This window comes from Moschus berezovskii, chromosome 8 (genome assembly GCF_049115385.1).
Source record: "Moschus berezovskii isolate FMDL1 chromosome 8, NW_MosBer_1.0, whole genome shotgun sequence".
Lineage (NCBI taxonomy): Eukaryota > Metazoa > Chordata > Mammalia > Artiodactyla > Moschidae > Moschus > Moschus berezovskii.
This window is the reverse complement of record NC_142467.1, coordinates 7151588-7157026: the sequence shown is the minus strand read 5'-3', so window position 1 is coordinate 7157026 and position 5439 is coordinate 7151588. Positions and strand designations below refer to the sequence as shown.

At 38.2% G+C, this 5439-nt stretch overlaps 1 pseudogene; it reads right to left on the bottom strand.

Annotated features, from left to right (window-relative positions):
* Positions 1-2454: 2454 nt before the first annotated feature.
* LOC129558988 (small ribosomal subunit protein eS8 pseudogene) lies at positions 2455-3082 on the bottom strand (annotated as a pseudogene).
* Between the last annotated feature and the right edge of the window lie 2357 nt (positions 3083-5439).

The window sequence follows — 5439 nt, the reverse complement described above, 5'->3', positions numbered from 1 at the left end:
GCTGCTTCAACTTGCACTTTGATGTTATGTGCAAGTTTGAAGTTAGGGCCTTGTTCTGGATTAAGCTTTGACTTAAGGGAATGTTGTGGCTGGACTGATCTTTCCGGACCACAAAAACTTGATGTCAGTAATAGGGCTGCTTCCCTTTCTTAGTATTCATGTGTTCACTGGAGTAGCACTTTTCATTTCTTTCAAGAACTCTTCCTTTGCATTCGCAACTTGACACAAGAGTCTAGTTTTCTGCCTTTCTAGGCTTTCGACATATCTTCCTCGCTAAACTTAATCATTTCTAATTTTTGATTTAGAGTTAGAGACTTGAGGCTCTTCCTTTCACTTGATCACTTACAAGCTATCGTAGGGTTCTTAACTGACCTAGGTTAAACAGTGTTGTGTCTCAAAGAAGAAGGAGACTTGGGGAGAAGTATCTCTTGGGAAAGCAGTACAATAGGGAAAAAAATGCTCAGAGTCCATAACCTTGCACGCAGTGTAGTCTATATTGTTTAATTTAAAAAAAGCATGTTTTTGTATAGCATTAATGTAATAATTATAGATGGTTTTAGACACTGAATTTCAGAAATACTAGCTTCATTCATTCGTCTGTTTACTTACTGACTAACCTTTCTTGTATTCCTTCCATGTCAGGAGCACTGTGCTAGAAGTGCATATATATGGCCTCTGGCATCATGAAGTCCGGTGGGACAGTAATGAGTATATGCACATTCCCCCAAAACAGTGCAAAAGGACTGCAGAAGAAGGCATGGAAACCTGAAGGCACAAAGGGAAAGTGATGAATACTGGTTAAATGAATTAAGAAAAGCTCTCCAGAAGACTAGAATTAGGAAATAAAATTATAGATACATGAAAATTATGCCAGGTAGTTAGAGGGCATATTCAATATAGAAGGTCAACCCAACAGAGAGAGAACTCATTCAAGTGACTGTAAGGGGAAAAGAACACCAAAAAGCATTCAGGATTTGAGTGATGAGACTAGTAATGAGACCTAGGGATTAATCTGGAGAGTTCAGAAGGGCTGGGCTTATTACAAAGACCCTCATAGACCATGCCCCTGAGTTATCCCACTATATCCTCCTAGACAAAATGGACTTCCTCTTGACATTTTAGAACCAAGAAACAGTCAAACATGCCTGGTTAGAAGGATTACTATCTTGACAATTTGAAAATAGATTAGATTAGAAAATAGATAAACTAGATAAGACAGATAGCAAGGATATCATCTGAGAAGAATTTTAATAGTCATTATTTCAATAGCACTGTGGGTATGTGCCTGTTGATGTATATAAGTTTGTGTCCCTTTTATAAGTTAATTTTATAAATAAAATATAATTCTTCAATTTATGTGAATATTTAACTTTATGTTAACATTACATATAAGGATAATATTTATGTTGTTTTATATGGCTTGTGTTATACATAATATTATATATAATGTACTCTGGATAAAAAGAATGAGATATATTTCTTTGTAGTGGCACAAGGAAAACATAATGTTATAGTATTGAATATTATATATATAGTATTATATATAATTTTATTTTATATATGAAACAAAGATCAAATGAGCATCAAGTGTTGAATTTTGAAGTGATCTTGCTTGACTGGTCCAAGGCATAGCATCATAAGAAAGAATATGATGAAAAAAAGGGGGGAACCCCACAAATTTCTTCAAAATGAATGCAAACATAGATTAATATCTGGCAAGTGTACGTACATTTAAAAACTGAACCTGATGTCTCTATAGAGACAAACGTGTGTATTATTAGAAATTTACCTAGTACCTTACCTGATTACTTGGCTAAGTTTCTTTCAGATGTAGTAAAGCATATCTCTAACTCTTAATTTTTTATTTTCATTTTCGTTTGATTATGCTCATGACTTAGTGACTTGTTCCATGATTTGTTATTTCTTTTTAAAGATGGTTGTGCTCAAACCTGCTGTCATTTACTTAGAATCCTTTGTATCAGGGAGCCACTGTTGTAAGAATTACAGGGATACATGTTGCTATTTCCATCTTAACACATGAAAACACGAAAACTTAGAGAACGCAAGAGATGAGCCAAAAGTCATAGTCTACTGGGGCAACCAAGCCAGAGTTTAAGCCAATATCAGTCTGATTCTAGACCAGTGTTCTTTTCACTACACAGTGTTAAGTGGTTTAAATCAAATTGAATTAGGTGAGCAGTCATAAATTTTCATGGCAGAAGTTGGTCTGTTAACTACATCCATATTCACTAAAGAAAAGCTTGGCATGGCTGTTTAAATTGTTAGATTTTAGGTTTGGGGTTGAAAGCTCTTCTTCTGACATAAATTTAATCTGCTAGATTAGAGTAATAGATCTGATATACAGAGGTGAAGTGATTAATGTAATTTTTCTTGGCTGTAGCAAGACTTTTTTTTTTTTTTTTTAAAGAACGGTAAATGCCTTTATTGCATGAGCTAAGACAGGAGGGAGGAGGGTTTCTTGGCCTTTCGGGCCTTGATCTTCCTCAGACAGAACTCCAGCTCCTTCCCCTCTAACACATGGCCCTCTGCTGGGCCACACCGGCCTGGGCTTGGAGCAATGCAGGCAAGAAGTTGCCGGGCTGGAACCGCTCCTCTGGAAGACTGCTGGTTGTGGCGTTCTTTTTCCTTTCAGGATATTTCTTCTGCATTTTCTCTGATCGCTTCTTGTTGAAAATCTCTTCCTCCTCGGGAGTCAGCCTGGCCCGCTCCTGGCCCCCAGAGGCAGTGCAGAGCGGGGCTCTTCCCACTGACCCGCGGCGCGCTGTCAGCCAGCGCAGTGCGCTTCCTCCCCTGGGTCTCGGTAGGGACCAGCAGGTTGTGGGATGCGCCACAGACAACATCCATCATCCTTGTCTGGCGCGTACAGCACAGGGAGCCCCAGGAGAAGTTCCCCACATCCAGCCTCAAGGCCGGGTACTTGCTGCCTCCTGCACAGGGACTGTGTATATGCGGGGTTGTGTTTGTGTTGGCCGCGGGGAGTCCCCGTTCATGTTTTATGGTGGGGCTTTCGCTTGCCCCTGGTCTTTGGAAGCTTGTGCCTTTTGTCCCGAGAGATGCCCATTGCTAGGCGCTGGCTGGAAAGAGCGTGGCTGTAGCAAGACTTTTATACCACATTCCTTATATATCAATAACTTTGCTAATAGACCACTTGAACCACCGACCTTGTTAGCCAAAAAGCCCTATTAACTAGTATCTTTATTAAGAAGAGTGTTAAATGAGTGAAGTCGCTCAGGCGTGTCCGACTCTTTGTGACCCCATAGACTGTTGCCTACCAGGCTCCACCGTGCATGGAATTTTCCAGGCAAGAGTACTGGAGTGGGCTGCCATTTCCTTCTCCGGGGGATCTTCCTGACCCAGGGATTGAACCCAGATCTCCCTCATTGTAGGCAAACGCTTTACGGTCTGAGCCACTACAGAAGATTTAGGAAGAGTGTATGGGAGGTAATTGGTTGGATGCCAAAACAAAGAAAATACTTTGTGACAGCAGGAAATATATGAGCTTTTAAGGAAGCTTCAAATGACAATTAGAATTTTTTAAATGTTATAGTTGATTTACAGTGTGTTAGTTTCAGGTGTTCAGCAGAGCGGTGAATATATGTGTGTTGCGCCGTCGTTTTTCAGATTCCTTTCCAATAGGTTATTGCAGACTGTTGAGCAGACTTCCTTGTCCTATACATAGGTCCTTGTTGATTATCTATTTTGTACATAGTAGTGTGAATTTGTTAATTTCAAACTCCTTGCCCCTCTTTCCACTTTGGCAACCATAAGTCTGTTTGCAAAGTCTATGAGTCAGTTCCTGTTTTGAAAGTTAGTTCATTTGTATCTTTTTTTAAAAAATTATAGATTCCAAATATAAATGATATCATGATATTTCTCTTTCTCTGATTTTTTTATTTAGTATGATAATCTCTAGGTCTATCCACGTTGCTGCAAATGGCATTGTTTCTTTCTTTTTACGGCTGAGTAATATTCCATTGTATATATGTACCACATCTTATTATCCATTTCTCTGTCATTGGACAAGTAGGTCTCTTCCGTGTCTTGGCTATTCTAAATAGTGCTGCCATGAATATCAGGATGCATATACATTTTCCAATATGGATTTCTCTGGATATATGTTCATGAGTGGGATTGCTGGATCATATGGCAGTTTTATTTTTAGTTTTTTAAGGGACCTTCATACTGTTCTCCACAGTGGCTGTATCAATTTAGATTGCTACCAACAGGGTAAGAGGGTTCCCTTTTCTCTATACCCTCTCCAGCATTTATTGTTTGTAGACTTTATAATGATGGCTATTCTGACTGGGTGTGAGGTGATAGCTCATTGTAGTTTTGATTTGCATTTCTCTAATAATTAGTGATGTTGAGCATCTTTTTATGTGCTAAAGTACAATTTTTGAATAAAAGCTTTAAAATGTATGAAGCTTTAGAAGTACATCAGTTATCTTATTCATCATATATCAAGCTGTGTTATTTATATGAACATATAATATGTATAAAATATTTGTGAATCAATATATATGCATGTATGCTTACAAATATATTAACATTTTCAACATTTTTCTATAACTTTTATATTTTAAAGAGTTATAAAATGTGTGTAGTGGTAGACAAAGTTATGGTTATTGAAAGATGTGTGCCCAGAATCTATGACTAATTAATCTCTTGGCCAAAAAAAAAAAAGACTTTGCAGATGTGATTACACTGGTGATTTTGAGATGAAAAGACTATCCTGGATATAGTCACAATGGTGCAGATAAGAAAAAACACAAGAAAATAGAGTCAGACAGGTAGAAATGAAAAGGGTACAGAGGAGAGAAAGAGATTTTAAATTGCTACCTTGTTGGCTTTGAAGATGGAGGAAGGTGCCATGAGCCAACGATAGATTCAGGTAGACTCTGGAAGCAGGAAAAGGCAAGGAAAGGTCCCCGTAGAGACTGCAGAAGAAATGCAGCCCTTCCTATGACACCGTGTTATTAGGACTTCCGAACTCCAGAACTGCAAGATGTTGAATGTGTGTTGTCCTGAGTCATTAGGTTTTGTTGGTTTGTTATGGCAGCAGTGGGAATCTGAAGCCCATATATGTCACTGCGCACAGTGTATGCTAGTAAGCACTTGGAGAAAGCAAGAAGAGAAAAAAGGACGGGAGGGAGGAGAAGGAAGAAGGAACAACAAGATGAAAAAAATGAACTGGGGGTTAAAAAAGATGGGTTATTAGTGAACTGATATAATCTGAGAGCTTTTACAAAGACATTTACAAATTATTTTTTAAAAAGTTAAAACTATTTATTAGTAAATTCTAACCTGAGGAATTGGATGGGGTTGGGGGAAGGCTTCTTATACCATAGATGACACCTAGCTATATTCACTAAAGAAATAAAAATCCTAACATCACTTCATGGGAAATAGATGGAAAAA